Genomic DNA, 19,884 nt, shown 5'->3' with positions numbered 1-19,884 from the left:
GTGAGTGATTCACAAACTTTCAACACAAATTGAGACCTAAGATTATTTGTCTCCCTTTGCATTTCATAACACCAAAATTACCTCCTCTCATAAATGATTTTAATGAGAATAAGTGCTAACCTAAGGTTTTAAAAAAAACTTGGACAAGCTCTCTCAAGTCATGAACAAGTGTTTAGTTAAATTAATTGCCCAATCTCTTATTACAATTAATAAAAGTCAATTTTGAACACCAATCCTAATGTGGCTATATAAGGTTAGCAAGTATTTCTCTATCTTACTAGCAAAACCATCCATTCAACATGCAAATATCAAGTTCTTGCACAATATTACCTAAGTTCTACACTCAACCTAGCCCTCTCAAGCATCAATTAAGTGAACCCAACATCTAAATGGTGGCCAATCATGTAGAAGCATTAAGGAAAGAGTAAAATAAACACATATATATCATTAATCACAAAAGAGAGGAGAAATATAGTGTTAATCCATATAGGGGTTCCAAGTAATCCTAGAATAAAGGGTTTAGCTACTCATAATCATCACAAGCTACAAATATACAAAATAAGTGGACCCATTTCAGATTACAAGAGAGGAAAGGGAAGAGGAATAGAAAAATTGAAGAAAATGAGTTCCAAATGTCTTCAAAGCTTCAATCTCTTGATCCCAACTCTTCCAATGCCTAAACCCTAGCACAACCAACTCCAAAAGTGTCTAAAAGTTTAAAGAATGCGTTCTGGGTCAAGCTCTCAGCTTATATGTATCCTAACCAACTAATTTCTGATAAATGAAATGCAACATTTTTCTAACAGCGGCGAAAGTCACGAAATAAAGCTACGACTTTGGGACGACTTTGGCAGTTTTGCACTGTTTTACAACTAACAAAAATCATCATTTTACTCTTGATTTCTTCATCCAAAAACCTTCCATAAATATCCACAAAGCTCCAGAAATGCTTCTAATCAAAACTTCAATCAAAATAACATGAAATTAGGCTAAAAATATTAAATTAAAGCTAAGAACATAAGTCGAAAACAAAATGCACATTTTTCTAATTTGGGCAATAAAAACATATACAATTGAACCAAAATGAATTAGAATATAACAAAAATATGATGAAATAACATGAACTTCTAGATGTTAACAATTATCATCCAAGAGCTTCCTATGGCCTAAAACACATCATGAACTCATTAAATAGCAAGTTGAACACAAATGATTAAGTCTTATGAATTTATCCAAGTTAGGTGTAAATTATAAAAATGTGGTAAAGTGAATTAAGGTGATTAAATAAAAGATTAAGAAATGATTTTAGTTATGAGAAGTTTCCTAGGAGTTCTTGATTACAAAAACTAAACTTAGGATGCTTCTAAAGTTAATGTAAAGTACAATTAAAATACAAAAAGTGTGTACTTTAAATGATATTTTAATAATTAAATCACAATCTAAATTGAATTAACTTAAATTAAACTCATGGGATTAATGAAGAACCAAAAATTATCAAATGATGAATTTTTCTATTTGCACTTTGGCCCCAAACGTTTTGGAAATTATAAAAGTGGCCCAAATAATCTTAAATGCTTCTAATATGCACAAAATACCCCTAAAAGTGTCAAAAATTAGGAAAAAATATATAAGAATGATATAAATAAATGATAATTATCAAAAGGGTAGTGTAGTCTTTTCATAATTTATGTTTAATTATAAAATAAAATGAAGGTAAGTATTCTCTACAAGTACTACCTCATACCAACATAATTTTAAGACTTCATTTCCACTATCATTTTCACTTTCAATCCCAATTCTAATCCCTCTAAATCAAGACCTACATGCCAATAGAGTCTTAGTTTTTCTTAATGGATTGCAAACTATCGTATTGTAGTTTAATTTTTTAAAATGTAAATATGATCTTTGTTTTTCCAAAAAACAATCTTATCAAACCCTAATTGCTTTCTTTCTCTCTCCATACTCTCCTTTGCCTAGAGATCGAAAATAATCTCCAATCACGTAACATATGTATACATCTACTCACACAATATGCATGACATCTAGCATGCATGTGAGTGTATTGAACCAAACCTGTAGTACGAAGTTTTTGAGTTGTTGAATCAGAATATTTACAAAGACATTTACAGATTATATGCTCACAAAGTTTTTATATTAATAAGATTTAAATTCACAAACCCTCTTTGTACATCTATATCCAATTAGAACAGTACAAATTAAAGCCAATTTTTGCTTTTGACCTATTTCATGAGGAGTGTATTTATTATCATATAACTATTTATTGAAGTAATATGGCACCCCAAGTGTCAAAATTATTTCAATATCACCACTTGACTAAGGGACAGTATTGACATTTAGTGTTAATTTCATATTGTTTTGAGTTAAAGAGTTTTTTTTTTTCTTTTAAAGTATTAAGAAAAAAGTAACTAGCATCCTAAAATTTAATAATGTAAAGCAATATAATGCTCTATGCTTTTTTTTTTTTAACTTTTTGCATTGTGTATTTAAGGTGTCACATGTTTTGCCCAATTCCTAGATATTCATTGGTCAAAAAAGTTTAATACATAATAGAGCATAATGATTTAGTACAATCTATGCAGCCCATCCTACCTAATGAAATAGGATTTGTTGTTATTGTTTGTTAGTAAAAAAAAAAAAATCTATCAACCTGAACTATCGACTAATTACAATGTTGCCACAAGTTATTTGAAGCACATGTTCATTTAATATAGGGAAAATTACATCCAAGGACTTCTCAAAAATATTTATTATGAAAAATAACAAAATAATGCTGAATTTGCTTTGCAAGACCAAAGGACTTAATTATAATTAAAATTTATTATGAAAAAAATTTGATATATACTTTTTGGAAAAAGGTTCCATCACATAATTGTCAACGCTGGACACAAGGCCAATAATTGACCAATTAGTCAAAAAAGTCTAGCTATCAGCCTGCATTATCGACCAATTTGTAATGTTGCCACTAGTTATTTGAAGCGCATGTTCATTTAATATAGGTGAAATCACATTCAAGCACTTCCCAGAAACGTTTAATATGAAAAATGATTAAATAATTATGAATTTGCTCTGTGGTCAATGAACTTAAATATAATTAAAATTTATTATGAAAAGATATAACTATTCATGATATATATATTTTTTTAAAAAAAGGTTCCATCACATAATTGCCTGCGTTGGATACAAGACCTTCGCTTGCAGGACCATTAAATCCCCAAGGTGGTTGAGGGGAAATTTGAACCCTAGGATCCCTTGGTTATGTGTCTACTAAGCTATCATGTACTTTTTAATTATATAGTACAAAAAAATATGTTATCAATTCAATTTTTTTATTTTTTAAATTATTTACTTGTCTCAACAAACACACATTTATTAATTGATAAGTATTTATTTGACATTTAATAAGAAAGTATGAATTAATTAATAAGTTTAAAAATCTAACAAGGCAGTGGGAAGAGACAACTATATATAGGACTTGTTTCAACAAGTGTGCATTCATTAATCAATAATTTTTCATATATATTTAACAAGCAAGAAAGTATTAATTAACAAGTTTAAAAATCTAACAAGGATGGTTGGGGGAGGAGATAAGTGTAGGATCAGTTTTGACAAGTATGCAGTCGTTAATTAAAAAGTAACCATATATATTTAACAAGCAACTTGTGTTACTTAACAAGTTCAACAATCTCTTAAAGCTCGTTGTGAGAAGGAATAAATGTAAGATCTATTTCAACCAAGTGTGCATTTATTAACGAACACGTATATCCATGTGCATTTAATAAGAAATAAAGTGTTAATTAATAAATTCAAAATCTAATAAAACTTTATGGAAAAGGATAAGTGTAGGACCTATTTCAACAAGCATATATTCATCAATTAACAAGTAGTTATGTGCATTTAACAAACAAGCATGTGTTAATTAAAAAGTTCAAAAATTTGACAATTTTTAAGTTGTTAATTAATTAATAAACCCGTGCTTGTTAAATGCGCGCGCGCACACAGATATATATTTATTAATTAATAAATGTATGATTGTTGAAACTGGTTTTACACTTATACTTTTTCACAACCAACTTTATTAAAGTTTTGAACTGTTAATTAACATGTGTGTTTTTGTTAAATGTTCATAGATAGTTGTTAATTAACGATTCACGTTTGCTAAGACAAGTAAATAATTGGGGAAAAAAAAATTAAATTGACAACATATATTAATTTTGAACTCTACATAGCTAGAAGTCTATGATGGCGTAGTGGCTGCATGTATCAAGGGTAGTCGTATTTTTGTGTAACAAGTTTTAATTATATTTTGGTTCTTCCTACCCAAATGCAAAATCATTTATTTGATCCTTGTCAAATGGCCCTGTAACTTAATAACATGCAATGTGTAAGCTCCTTAATAAGGGAAGGGTCACAGGTTCGTTCTCGTTTATAACCTCAAGTTATTAGTACTTGCATGCCCTTTTAATTTTAAAAAAAATTATTTAGTCCTTTTCATAATAAATTTTTTTGGAGATCCTTGCCAACGATTTCCCTTTATTCTTATGCCTGAATATATTTCATTGCCCCTGTACAGCTGGTGTATTTACTTCAAATGGAACCCAATCTCCCGTGTAGTTACAAATACGACCTACCTTATTCTGTCACCAATAATAGAAATTACACAACATTTCTTATAATATCTTTATTAAATACATTCAAACCACTTCCATAAGGGCTCATCTCGAACATTACAAGCCATAAGCCAGCCACAAAGAACGAGAGAGAGAAAAATACATCTATATTGTTGGAAGCAAGCTGGGAATTAGAAGCTATATATATATATATATATATAATCGTATATATAATATGTAAGCCAAGAAAGTGTATTAGCGTTGTTGGATATGTTTGACGATCAAGTCAACGGTGGGTTTAGCAGCCAAGAAGATGTAGCGATAAGCCATATCTGTGGGGTGAAGAGAATCCCAGAACACATACTTTGAAGAATCAGAACACACAGGTGATTTCTCATTACACAAATATGATGTTTCAATGTAGCCACTCCCACAACATCCATCATTTACCACTTCAAACCCTGTCCATATATCGCAACAAGAACAAAAAATCAATTATAAAAAAAATACAATTTACGGGTGAAAAAAAGCAATTTTAGTTCCTTGAATTTTCCTTAATTATTGATTTAGTATTAAAAATTTGACTTGAAACAATTCAATCCTTATAGTTTCTTGACTTTGAACAATTCAATTTTCATAGTTTTTAGACTCAATACAACTTAATCTCTATAATTTTTTAACTCAATAAATTATAAGAAGACTAGATTGTATTAAGTCAAAGTTAAATGACTAAATTAATAACTGAAAAAAAAATTGAGACTAAAAGTTATATCATCCCTAATTTATGTATTGAAACAACATTATACCATTTTTTTTCTACATCTTACTCTTTCTGCTCCAATATTTTTTTTTAAATCCAAAACCTGGTCAATTTTTTTTTCAATTTATACCCTAATTTAATAATTAACTAGAGTATGTAAAAAAATCTCAATTGACAATATATACTCCTTCCATTTTTTATTGTTAGAGAAACTATCACTTTTCATTTGTATTCTTTTATAAGCAAAATCACTCATTTTTATAAGCATTTATTATACATTTTCTAAATCATTCGTCATAATTTACATTAACAAGAAAGCATAATTATGTTAATTAACATAAGGAATTTTAATCCAATTTTTTTATTTTCAAGCATAATTATTATAATTAATTATTTTTTAAATTATATAATACAGTTTTTTCTCTTGTATATAGAGATGGAGGGAGTGTATACATATATATATATATATATATATTTCATTCTCTCTTCTTTTCACCTATCACGTTTCTCTTCTATAAAGCTTAAATGAGAGCATAATAATATTTCATATTAATTAAAAAATTTCATGATCTATACTATATCATAATTTTAAACAAGAAACATAGTATGTATTTTTTCTGTCACAAAATATAAGACATTTTTTTAGGCTGGATATTAAAAAATATAGGACATTTTTAGTTTTTCAATGTGTAATTAATAATTTTTTAAAATATCCTTAATAAATAAATAAATCACTTAATTCTTTTCCCCTAAGTAAGACCACCTATTTAAGAGGGTAGATATGAAAATACGATGTTAATTTAAAGATAATTAACTAACGTATTAGAAATATAATGTAATTTAATTAAAGATGTCTTATATTTTTAAAAGAGAGAGTGCTGAATAATATATAGTACTCCCCTATCCTAAATTATAAGATACTTTTAGGAAAAATTTAGTATTCTAAAATATAAGATGCTTTAATAAAAATAAGGTTTTATTAATTATGTTTTTCTAATATTACCCTCTCCATGTATTCTCTATCTTCAATGTTCTTTTATCAATAGAGTATTAAATGAAAGGTATTTTTGAAAATTTATATTTTTATCTTAAAAAATAAAATTGTAAAGCATATTTAATAAACTTTATTAGTATGTAAAATTTTATCTTAAAATATCTTATAATTTAAAATAAAAGAGTATAATATTGTGAAGGAAAGAGCAAGTTGTGGTGCAGTACTAACCATATTTATGAGGAGCTTGGATCATGTCAGCTAAAGGGCCATAAATGTCAACGTAGTAGAAATGAGCACCAGAATTAGAGAAATGGTTTTGCATGAACTGTAATTCATGTTGAAGCATTTGGTTGTAATCTCTTGCAACTTTGGAATACTTATCGATGCAGTCCCTTTCCTCATCACCGGAGCTGTTCAGAGTTATCATAGCTGGCAAGCATCCCATTGGAGGAAGCCCAACCACTGCAATTTCTCTTGCACCTTCTTCCAGCAATTCCTGAATATAATTAATATCATCAATGTCAATTAATAGAAAAATAAAATATAGAAAAATATTACTTTAACATTCTAAAATTTACGCTTCAGTTTCATGACCTTTAATTATAAATAAGTTCAAGTATATGTTTATCAAAATGTGTCCTTAACTTAAAAAAATATAAAATATATAACAATTCATATTGTTCATAAATACTCTTTCCATTCTAAATTATAAGACGTCTTTAGAAAAGATTTAGTGTTTTAAAATATAAGATACTTTAATAAAAATAAATTTTTATTAATGATACTTTTTTAAAATTACTCTTGCTATATATTCTCTTTTTCAATATTCTTTCATCAATAAAATATTAAATAAAGAATATTTTTAAAAGTTTATATTTTTATCTTGAAAATATAAGATTGTAAAGTATATTTAATAAGCTTTATTGGTATGTAAGATTTTATCTAAAAATATCTTCTAATTTAAAATAAAAGGAGTAATAAATATATAATGACTCATATCAGACTTTATTTAATGCACAGATACGAATGTAATTACAAATCCTGAATCAATCAGTGTAAAACATAAATACTGTACGTACATGATAAATTGTAATATTTATAAATCATATAAATAACATGTCTTTTTCTAAACTTTGTTCAATTAACAAGGATATGTGCTTAAGGAACTTAATCTCATGTTATTAATTATGTCGAGGAAAGTTTATGTTACTAATTGTATGAGAGCAAGACAGTGATGATATATGAGGATAGCATATAATAGAATAGAAATAGTTATCAAATATGAAAGAACACAAAAGGGGTAATTTTAATAAGTTACAGTATATTTATGATATTTGAACAGTGTGTGGTAGATATTTTTTATGTTTGGTATTCGTAGGTGTGTACTGATGAAAAAAATACGTGATTTAACAGTGTGTACATATTGATCAATCACATATTTGTTAAACCATTTAACATAAATAAAATATAAAATGGACTAATATAATTTTTATTTAAATTTCAAAGACATAATTATAATTAATTTTTGACTTATAACACCGAAATAAAAATTTAAAAAAACAGTGAGAAAATAGGAAAAATATTGATGTTTTCCCTTTAAATCTGTGTGCGTCAGTACGTGAAAATTTCACCTTTAATTGATAACATTAATGGGTGGGTCTGCCAGGGTCCTTCATGAGCCTACTTTACAGTTAATAATGACAGTAACAACACGTATACATGCAGTGTTGTCGTCTCCTATATTGAACTATCTTTGTCCACACAATATTATATATACATATATACATATACATACATATATATATATATATATATTGTTTTTCTTATTTTGTGCCTCAAATAATCTTAATAATTTATTATAGGTTGTTCCCTGTGGTTATATACGAGAAGCATTCTGGAATATGTTTTCTCGTACGGGAAAGAATTATTACAATATTAATATACCTTGTCAAGAAGGAACAACAAAGATATATAAAATACCAAAACAAATTTTTGAGCTCATTTAAATAAGAATATATCTAAAAATTATATTTTTTATTCATATAATTCCGTGTCATTTTAATTTCTTCTCAATAATTTAAAATTTTATAATTGAACCCTTGAAATTAATGAAGTTTTTATTTTATTCATAATTTGAATTTTTGAATTTATATTTGTTACATTTTGTTGATATAACTTATTATATTAATAATACTTTGAATTAATATGGTTCATGATAATGAAAACGATGAAAATCATATAAGAAAATAAAATTAAATCATAGACATGAAAAATATGAGGAAAACATAAAAAAATTTATAATGACTAAATTAAAATTATTCAGACTATAAATATTTAATTATAAACATTGAATATTTCAGTTTAAAATTCTATATAAGATGTATACCTTTGAAATCTAAAAGATCTCATAATTTGATTCACATGGCATCATCTTTTGGAGAAAAGAGTTAACTTTCTGCACATTATATATATATATATATATATATATGGAGACACAACGTAGCTATCGCACTTAAACTTGTCTAGTTAATGGGTTTCACATATACGAATTCATTGGAACCTCTGGCTTTTTTCCCCCCTCTCCTTCACATAAAATTATTTCTGCATCTACGTACACACGCACACATAATATATGCAGATATCTAGCATGCATCATGTGAGTGTATGGGAGCAAACCTGTACGAAGTTTTTGAGTTGATGAATTAAGAATTGCTGGTAGGTGAGGACACTGTAACTTTGTCTTCGAATTGGGACCAAAAAATAATTAACCACGAAGTCATTTGTTGCTGCGCTGATCACAAATGCTGACTTCTGAATGTGATTTTCTGTTCTCTCTCTTCCAACCACACTCTCTAATCTCTTCTTGTATTCTCTGAAATATTGTAATTGCTTTGGTATTGCGATTACATTCTGAAATAATTAATCAGAAAAAAAAAGTCACTTTCATGTCGGCTAATTTTTATTTTTTCCCAAGCGTAAGTTAGGCATGGGGCTTATAAAGTTATTGCTTTGATATGTGATTACATTTTTTAAATAGGCACTGGTCCATTAGAAGAAGTTATGGTCGCTTAAGTATGAGTTCTCGAGCTTGAATCTATGTAAACAGTGACAGATCTAGGATTATTTTATGGAGGCCAAGTTTTCTTCTGTTACTCATGAGGGGCAAGATTTAACTACAAATTTTTATAATCAACTTTTAATAAAGGGCTTCAATACTTAGAAGAAAATAAATATTTATGTGTTGGGAGGTGGGGAGGGGGGGACACCCTTGTGGCCCATCCTTACATCCGTCGCTACATATGAATGACAAAAATATTTTAGTAAGAACTACTCTCAATTGAGTCTAACAATACTTAAATCTCACTCGGTTATATAACTAAATCAAAAAAACTTAAACTCACGTACTCCTTTTGGAGATCTATACCCAACAATACAAATATTCATTGATATTTTTATGTTCTATAGATGATTGTGTGTATTCTATGTTATTTGAATCATATGTATTTATGTATTCTTTCGTCTGAATGTCTTTAATTTCATTGTCTAATGTAAAGATGACATATATTTGCTACAAATGGAGCCCAATCTCCTGTCAACTATACATAATACATATTCAGTGATATCAGAACGTGAGAGAGAGAGAGAGAGAGAGAGAGAGGGAAAGTACTGAGATGGCTGGAGTTAGAGGATCGAGGCCAGAACCAGCAGAAGCAAAACTAACTCCAGTCATAAGCTCCTGCATATCAAGCTTTGGGTCCAAGTAAGGTGGTAGAAATTCTTTCAGACCTGCATAAGAAGCTGCACACACAGATCCGCTAATGCATAAACTTGTTCATTATATACAGCAGACAGCTCATCACTCACGTGAAATACATAATCTATCTCTTACTACTTTCAGGTAAATATCCATATATATATATATATATAATGAGAGAGAGAGACAATGGGTTGAGTGAAAAGAATTTAATATGACCAATGCAAGTCCTAGTAAAAATGGCTATACAAGTTTTAACACAGTGTCTCGAGTTCGAGCCCCTGTGAATGCAGACAATATATTTAGGAGTTACCTCCAATTGAGCTCAAACTTAGGTCGAATTCAAATTAGCCAAAGCCAAATATATGTGACTTTGGATACTGGGGGTTCACTACAAAAAGGAACTTGATATATATATATATATATATATCTCTTAATAAGATCTCTGGTGTGAATCTTATGAATTACAAAAAAAATTCTTCCCCATTTGAGACATTGCGTGAATTTGAAATAATCATGTAATACCATATGGCAGAAGCTTTAATTTTCACTGAGAGAAAAGAAGTGGGGTGGGGAATAGTGATGAAAACTGAATACATACCAATGTAATCAGTGGCAAGCTTGCCATTGGTGAATCTTCCAGAGGCACTTGGTTGGGAAAGTCTCTACCATAGGGAGGGAAATTGCTCTTTAAAGCTGTGCCGATGATGTAGTTGTTGTTTCCTGGGTCTACAGTCGAGTCTCCAAATACGTAAAGACCTGAGTCTGACGGCACATTGTTGCTTGAACACTCAACTAATCTTGCCATCGAACATAGCAGCAAGCAACCAATAGTGAGAAGCTTCATTTTAAGAGTCAACCAAACATGAGTATCTACATAGGTTTTCATGTTTTCTCTCATTATGTTGAGGCTATGAGGAGTACTACTGCTCAGAATATATATGTAGTTTTCTGGACTTGACATGCGTGAAATATATATATATATATAGCTATTGCCACATGTGTCTTGTGTTTGCCCTATGGTTTTTACTCATCTTAAAGTGAAGTCCTGATCATTAATGTCAAATTCATAGCCACTCAAGTTGGTGGATGAGGTTGTCCTCATTTCTTTCTTCCTTATTTTTCTCCCAATCCAAATGAAGGGTTTAAGCAAGTGGTTAGGATTCAAATCTCAGCCCTGGTGTACATACCAACGTAACTTCGCTAAGAATGGTATACCCTATGCTCTTATACATTCTCACAAAATATACTTGCTTTGCTCATATTACAAAGTGACTTCTAAAAAAGTTTTTTGGTCCTTAATACTCATATAATCCTATTTATAGAACATATAAAGTATTTGGTTTAGTCCTATATATTTATAAGAAACTTTAATGATCATTACATTTATTTTTATTCTATTAAATGGGGTAAGCAATTTATAAATAAGATTAAAGGAAGTATAAGACATTTGGTAAGATATTAATTATATTTTTTAAATATTATCTCTATTTAAATTTATTTATTATAAGAAAGAATGTAATACAAATTATAAAATTTTTTATTTAAATATAAGTAAAATTAAAAGTTCATTATATTTTTAAACAAAAGTAAAGACTGAACCACCTCTGACTCTACGCGTCCCTTTATTACAGGGCCCAGTTTCCACTATCTCTCTCCTACTTTAATTATTCTTTTCCTTTAATCTTTCACAAAGCTGACCGACAAATCTATAGGAATATATATACTATTCACAAATCAAGTCACCACCATCATATATGCATGCGATTTTTTTTAGGCTCAATGCGACCTTTTTTTTTTTTTTTTTGGTAAATTTGCTCCTTCTTCAATCTTTCTTTACACATTTTATTAGGCCTTGTACTTGATTTCTTTCATTTAGTATTTCCATTTTTAGTTTTTTTCCTGAATATCCATTTTTAATTGAATGTTAGAAACATGAGTATAATTTATAAATTGTTAATTTTGTGTGTGCGCAGGTTAAAAATATCCCTATTTTAAGTATGATTTAAATGTCTCAAAATTTTAATTTTTACCCTTTTATTTGTTAATAAAATTGCTGCATTTAGTTGACAATTAATTAAAATTGTTATTACAAATTCTAAACCTTTGAAAAAGAATAATAAATTAAATGAGATTGAACTCGCTAATTGTTTTTCGGTTATAAAACCTCTAAACTTTCATGATTCTAATTATATGCATGAGTATACTTATCTTTTAAATGAGCAAAAGTTTTTTTTTTTTTTTACTAACTCTGAAGTTCATGAATCTAGATTTCTTCATTTAATAAATAAATGTATTATGTGAATAATAATTTTCTGAGTGTGATTTTTTCTCAAGTCTCTAATTGACAGCTGCAACAATTAAATGCCACATGCTAAAGTAGGGTCAACTTTTTTTGACCATAATAATAGTGAGAGATACTATTTTTATCGATCTATTTTAAATATGAATTTGGGTTAAGCCAAAGATATTTTTTTTTTAATTAGTTGCAATACAACCTCCAACTTGCAATTGGTAGTTGATAGTTATCAATATTTAATAAGGCGGGTGTGATATATCGCATTCATAGTATGAGTAAAAATAATAGCTTCCTTACATAAGTTGGTTAGCATGCAATGTAAATAACTCAAACTTGATCATCAGTATGATAAACAATTATTATCCATTTTGAGAGCTTATTTAAGAATTATCATTAGTCCCATCCTAATGTTATTATTCATATGGTAACAAACAGAACCAAAATAATTTCAATTGAAGAGAAAATTGGGGGGGGGGGAACTACAGTTAAGCTCCAAAGGAGATAATCAATAACAGTCAAGTTTATAACAAATTTTTTAAAAAAATGAGTTATAATATCGATTCAAGCAGTTATAAATTTAAGAATTATAAGTACAAGTAAGACATATTTAAATTCTAAATGTAACTCAGTTTATAATTGGAATATTCTTGTTTGTAACTTTATGAATCAATATTTGCAACTTGTTTTTCAAACAATTTTTATTGGTTTTTATATAACTGTCATTAATTCCTTTAAAAAAAACAAAAAACTTTACCATCAGACATAGCAAATGTAATCAAATATGTAATCAGGGGCAAGCTTGCTATCTTCCAGAGGAAACTTGGTTGGGAAAGTCTCTTTTCTCTACCATAGGGAGGGAAATTGCTCTTTAAAGCTGTGTTGATGATGTAGTTATTGTTTCCTGGGTTTACAGTCGAGCCTCCAATACGTAAAGACCTGAGTCTGACGACACATTGTTGCTTGAACACTCAACTAATCTTGCCATCAAACATATATAGCTCCAGGCAACCAGTGAGAAGCTTCATATAAGAGACAACCAAACATGAGTATCTTCATAGGTTTTCATGTTTTCTCTCATTATGTTGAGGCTATGAGTAGTACTACTGCTCAGAATATGTATGTAGTTTCCTGGACTTGACATGCATGAATATATATATATATATATATATAACTAGTTATTGCCATACGTGTCTTGTGTTTGTACTATGCTTTTTTTTTTTTTTACTTATCATAAAGTCAAGTCCTGCTGACTAATGTCCCTATAAAAATAACCAAATTCAAACCACTCAAGTTGGTGATAGGGGTTCTCCTCATTTCTTTCCTCCTTATTTTTCTCCCATTCCGAATGAAGGATTTAAGCAAGCGGTTGGGATTCAAATCTTAGCCTTTATATATATATATATATATATATATCGCAACTTAGCTAAGAATGGTCTACCCTATGCTCTTAATGCCTTCGAGAGGAAAATTTCTGTAGTCAACGGAGCCTATGAGATCTATTCCCCATAGTTACAAAATATATTACTCAGTTTTTATTATAGGACGCCTTTTAAAAAAAATTTTGTTCCTTCATATAAAGTACATGATAGAATATTAATTATGTATTTTTCAATATCATTTTTATTTAAATTCATTTACTATAAGATATAATGTAATGCAAATTATATAAAAATTTTCATTGGTTTTATTAAAAGTTTATCCTATTATATTTTAAATAAATTTAATAACTTAACTATATTTCTTTAATTCTAATGAGGGCCGGGGGGGTAAAGGTTCTTTATAATAAGGGGGAGAGAGAGTGTGTTTGTGAAATTCTTTTTTTTTTTTAATCTTTCACAAAGTTGAACCGACAAAATCTATAGGAATATGTATACTATTCACGAATCATCACAATCACATATATGCGTGAGCATGCGATTTTTCAAGGCTCAATGAAACTTTCGTTTTTCTTTCTTTGTTAAATTTGCTCCTTCAATCTTTCTTTACACATTTTATTCGGTTTTGTACTTGATTTCTTCATTTAGTATTTCCATTTTTAGTAGGGTTTGAATGTTATAAAGATGAGTATAATTTTAAATTGTGAACTTTTTGTACGCACATGATAAAAATATCCCCATTTGAAATATGATTTAAATGACTCAAAATTTTACTTTTTACCCCGTTACTTGTTAATAAAATTACTGCTTTTAATTGACAATTAAAGTTGTTATTTGAGATAAAATAAATTAAATGAGATTGAAACCCTCTAATTTTTTTTTTCGTGGGTTGCAGAACCTCTAAGCCTTCATGATTCAAATTATTCATGAGTATACTTATCTTTTAACTGAGCAAGGGTTTTTTTTTTTTTTACAGTAACTCTGAAGTTCATGAATCAGGATTTTTCTTCATGTAATAAATAAATGTATTATGTGAATAATAATTTTTGAGTATTTTTTTTTCTAAAACTTGCTGAAGTCTCTAATTAATGGAATTATTTTTTTAAAAAGCTGCAATAATTAAATGTGTGTCTAAAACCATAACACTTCAAGAACTTTAGGAAAACAATATACTTCATAGGAGATACCTTTTAATGGTGCATTATAGCAAGTCAAATGCTGAAGTAGGGTCAACTTTTTATGACCACAATAATAGTGAGAGTCAGAGATATTATTTTATCGATCCATTTCAAAGATGAACGTGGGTTAAACCAAATATTTTTTTTTTTAATTAGTTGCAACACAACTACCAACTTGGTAGTTGATAGTGATCAATATTTAATAAGGTGGGTGTGATATATCGCATTCATAGTATGAGTAAAAATAATAGCTTCCTTACATAAGTTGGTTATCATGCATGCAATGTAAATAACTCAAAGTTGATCAGCATATGATAGACAGTTATATATATTTTTGAGAGCTTATTTAAGAATTATTTTTATCTCATGAGAGAGCCTAATATGGTAACATAACCGAAATAATTTTAAGTGAGGAGAAAGATAGGGGAAAAAAAGGAAGTATTATAGTTAAGTGCCAAAAAAATAATAAATGATTATTAAGTCACAAATATCTATTCAAATAGGTACAAATTGATAAATTTTAAGTTCAAATAAAATATTTAAATTCTAAAGGTAACTCTCAGTTTGTAATTGGGATATTCTTGTTTGTAACTTTATAAATCAATATTTGTAACTTATTTTTTAAAAAAAATTATTGAAATCTAACTGTCATTAATTTTTTTTTGAAAATTTACTATCATTTTTCCTAAAAAAATTGACTTAATTTCATTTATGATATGTGAATATCGCTTACAAGCTGGGCGTGTGAAAGAGTTTTAAGGCCTAAGATGAAATTATTTAAAAGGCTTGATGTATTACTTCCTCTGGTCTCCCTATTATAAGACAAATTTTAGAAAGATTATATTCTTTGGTCCTTAATATAAGGTACATGAAGGGTCATTTATTATCATTTTTCAATTTTACCCTTATAGTAAATTTAATTTTATGACTCATTGTATACTGCATATCTCTCTCTTCTTATTTTTAATAAGGGTAAAATTTATTTATTTTTATTTTAAGATATAATGAGTTAATTGTCATTCCTTGGTTTTGGTTAAATTGTTGAAAGTATCTTATAATGGGACCGGAGGAAGTATTATTTATATTGTCTTCATATTACTTTTATATAAGACAAAAGCAAGTAATAAAATATAAATGAAAATACACAATAACATTAATTCTTAAAGGAAAATAATGACCGGTTATAAATGGTATAAGTGAATATTTTCTAAGGCCTAAGGCAACGGCCTTAATTGCTTGAGAGCACACACTGCCTTGCTTACAAGTGGATCCACCTATTTCCTTTTTCTTTTTTTCTTTTTTACAAAAGTTTAGTTGAAACTCAGAAACTTATCAGAGTCAAGATTTAGTTCCTGGTTCAAAGAGCACTTACATGAGTATTTACATTTTAAAGTCACAATTTCTAGAATATTTTTCCCATTTCTCAATAATTTGGAAATTTAGAAAAACCATGGATCCAAAAGAAAGGACAAGAAATGTTTTTTTTTTTTTGAAATACATGTGAGACAGAATATACTTAAAGAGTCTAAAAACTAATCAAACTTCTTTCAACTAAAACTTGCCTCAAAGGAATAAAATTTTAGTTGTCACTCTTTTCAATTTGGTTAACCAGATTTATTGGAATCTTTAAAAAATTAAATCATTCACCTAATCAAGATAATGTCAATTATTGCACGCATGAATAATAGCTCTGTAAAGTCAAAACCATAGAGTTGAAGCTACTTATAGAAAACCATTCACTTAGAATAATAATTATTTTCGTCTAGGTTGAGCTTCCCTTTCTTGGTTGAAATTAATACTCCTTCCAGTCCTTAATATATAAAGCAAACTTTGAACGGTTTTTTTATTCTTAATATAAGGAAAATTAGAGTAATTAATAATTTTCCAGTTTCATCTCTTATTTATTATAATTTAAATTCTCAAACAATAATTTACTATGGTTATTAATTGCAAAGAAATACAAAATTGAAAAGTTACATATTTTTTAACAATTTTAATACTATAAAACGAAATAAGTTAAGATTACCTTACATTAAGGAGTGTAAAGAGTACATATTTGAAGCTACACCTAATTAATGTAGCATTTAAATTTTGTAAATTATAGCAACCTACAGAAAAATTAGGATTCATTTGAAGGCAAAACTTTTGCTCATATATGTCAGGATCACTTTAGCATTAAGTAGACTTTCTGGATTGACAACTGACAAACGAAATGCTGATTTGCATAACGTCAAGATTTTAATATGGTCAATAATTATAGGAATATTCGTGTTTAATAACTTGCATAACGTCAAGCTTTTAATATAAAAAAAAAACTTTTAATATGGTCAATAATCCTGGTTTTTCCTTTTTGATTGCCTTACTTGTCACAACCATATCAAAGTACTAGGGGTTATTTTAGAAGCAATTAATTGCAAAGAAGCCGTAATATGGAATACTAAAATATCAAATTATAATAAGAATTAAAGGATAATTTGACCCTTAAACTATAGGTTCAGATGCATTTGGAAATTTAAACCCATTTTTTGTTCAATATATTTTTTTTAATTTTTAAAAATGGTGGCAATGTTATCTTTATTATTAACAAAAATTAATTTTAACTGCTAATTGATTAGAAAATTAGACTATTTCCAAAAATTATAAATAAGGATTTAAAATTACAAAAAATGACCAAATATATTACACATGAGCAACTAATTGGAAAGCCATCAAATATATTATCAAATCAGTTTTTTTGGATCACAATAATTATCCTTAAACAATTTCCCTTGTATTATTGTTTTTAGACAGTAAAAAAGGGTTGTTAACATTAGTTAATTACAGAATATATTCCCTCTATCTCGTTTTATAAGATATTTTTGAAAATATTTTGTTGTCCCAAAATATAAGATTTTTTTTAAATAAGGTTTTATTAAAGATCATTATTTAACTATTACTCTTCATTATTTCACTCTCCTTAAATAAATTCCCCCTATTAGTGAAAAGTATTTCTAGAAGTCTATACAAAAATTAAGAGTGCAAACTCTATTTAATGAACTTCATAATTGGTATGTTTAATTTTGTCAAAAAATACCTTATAATTAAATTGGGAATCTGGGATGGAGGGAGTAGTACTTAGTGACAAAAATAATTACTGATAAAGAGTACGTTGCCACTGTAAGTTATTGCAATTAATTTGACGCAATTAATTGAGTCTTCATTATCTTCTTGTTACTTTCTTAGATTTTATTTATAAATCATTTCTAATATATTTCATTATCTCATCTAAGGAGAAATTCACAATAAAAAGTCAATGACATGTTTAATAGAACTAAAAAAATTCATTCTCTCCTTGTCTTATAAATAAAATCAAAAGGTGTATGTATGTAAGTTGCTCATCAATAATGGACAAAATAATATTTCGATGTAGCGGCATTATGTATTATATTGTGCATATAGCTGATACAGATTCAATAGGTTAAGAGTAAAAGCTATATAAATAAATTCAGGGAATATAAGCAATTATTCATTTATAGTTGATAGACATAAAATGGCTAACAAATATTATAAAATTGAGGGATTATGGTTAATTCCCCAAGAGTTATACAATCATACTTATGTACAAACACTGAGACTATAATTTTTTTTTTTTCAGTGAAATGAGAGATTACTGATTAAGAACAGTGGGAAGAGTAATAATGGGAGATTAGTGCTTGGAACAATAGATCTTGCATATGCATTTACCAAACTGGTTATTTTTTTAAACCCCCGCATTAAATCACCAATATATTTATGTCAATATTATATCAACATATTTTATAAAAAAATGTAGTATTAAATTAAAGTTGTGTTGCTTACAAGTAGTAATATAATCAAATAGCGCATGATCTTATTTTAGGTTCTATGCATGCAAATTGTATGGGGCTGATTTTGATTGAAGTAAATAGTTATTTATTAGTTGATAATAAAACTTCCCCAGGTGACCCTTAATTATAATTTTGTTATTTCTTAATCATTAGTTAATACAATTTCACAACTCAATTAGTCAAATTATAGTCCGACAACAAGGGCAGTGGAGTCAATGTTATTGAGTGAAGAAAACGCTTCAACTATCAGTATGTAGTGCATCATCACTAGAAAAATTGAATTTAGCGAGGGATAAATCCTTCACTAAATGTCATTTTTCCTAACTAAATTACATTTTAGCAAGAAATTTTATCCCTTTCTAAATTCATAGTTAAAAAAATGCTCATTAAATTTAGCGAAAGATTGTATATTTTTTAGCTAATTAGTGAGGGATTGAATCCCTCACTAATTTTAAGAAGGGACTAAATCCTTTGCTAATAATATTCAAAATTTGATAATTTAGCGAGGGATTAGTCCCTTGCTAATTCCTCACTAAATATGCTTTTATTTAAAAATAGTGATGCCACATCATCCTCCATGTGTGCATCAACTGTGACCTGTCACCAATAACCTCGTGTCTTATCAACCGCCATGTCACCTACCATCTTGTGTTCCATCACCCGCCACATGTACGACAATTCATGACATATCATCATTCACCTTGTACCATGTCACTTGCTTTTTACATATTATATATTCATTATGTTTATGCCAAACTCAAAACTTGAACCCTTGACTTCATACCTTTCAAGTTTTATGCTCTTCTTCTTTGTAGTTAAACTGAAAGGCACCTGTAGTTTATATATGAGAAATTAAATATATATTATTTAACTATATAAATATATCAAATAATATATTATAAAAATACACACATATATACATATTAAATTTTATTTTCAATTATTATTATGTTAAAAATATTGATATTTTATTTAAATTATTCTTTACATTATATTTTTAATAAAATATAATTTTATTAATGAAAATCAACTTAAAATAAAGAATATATT

The 19,884-nt window shown here is 28.0% G+C and overlaps 1 pseudogene; it reads right to left on the bottom strand.

Annotated features, from left to right (window-relative positions):
- Positions 1-4,680: 4,680 nt before the first annotated feature.
- Positions 4,681-11,057, bottom strand: LOC129284848 (GDSL esterase/lipase At5g45960-like; annotated as a pseudogene).
- Between the last annotated feature and the right edge of the window lie 8,827 nt (positions 11,058-19,884).

The sequence above is a fragment of the Prosopis cineraria genome, unplaced genomic scaffold, assembly GCF_029017545.1.
Source record: "Prosopis cineraria cultivar Desert tree isolate PC_DT_omini unplaced genomic scaffold, ASM2901754v1 PC11, whole genome shotgun sequence".
Taxonomy (NCBI): Eukaryota; Viridiplantae; Streptophyta; class Magnoliopsida; order Fabales; family Fabaceae; genus Prosopis; species Prosopis cineraria.
Note: the sequence above shows the minus strand (reverse complement) of the source record. Positions and strands in the feature narration are given on the sequence as shown.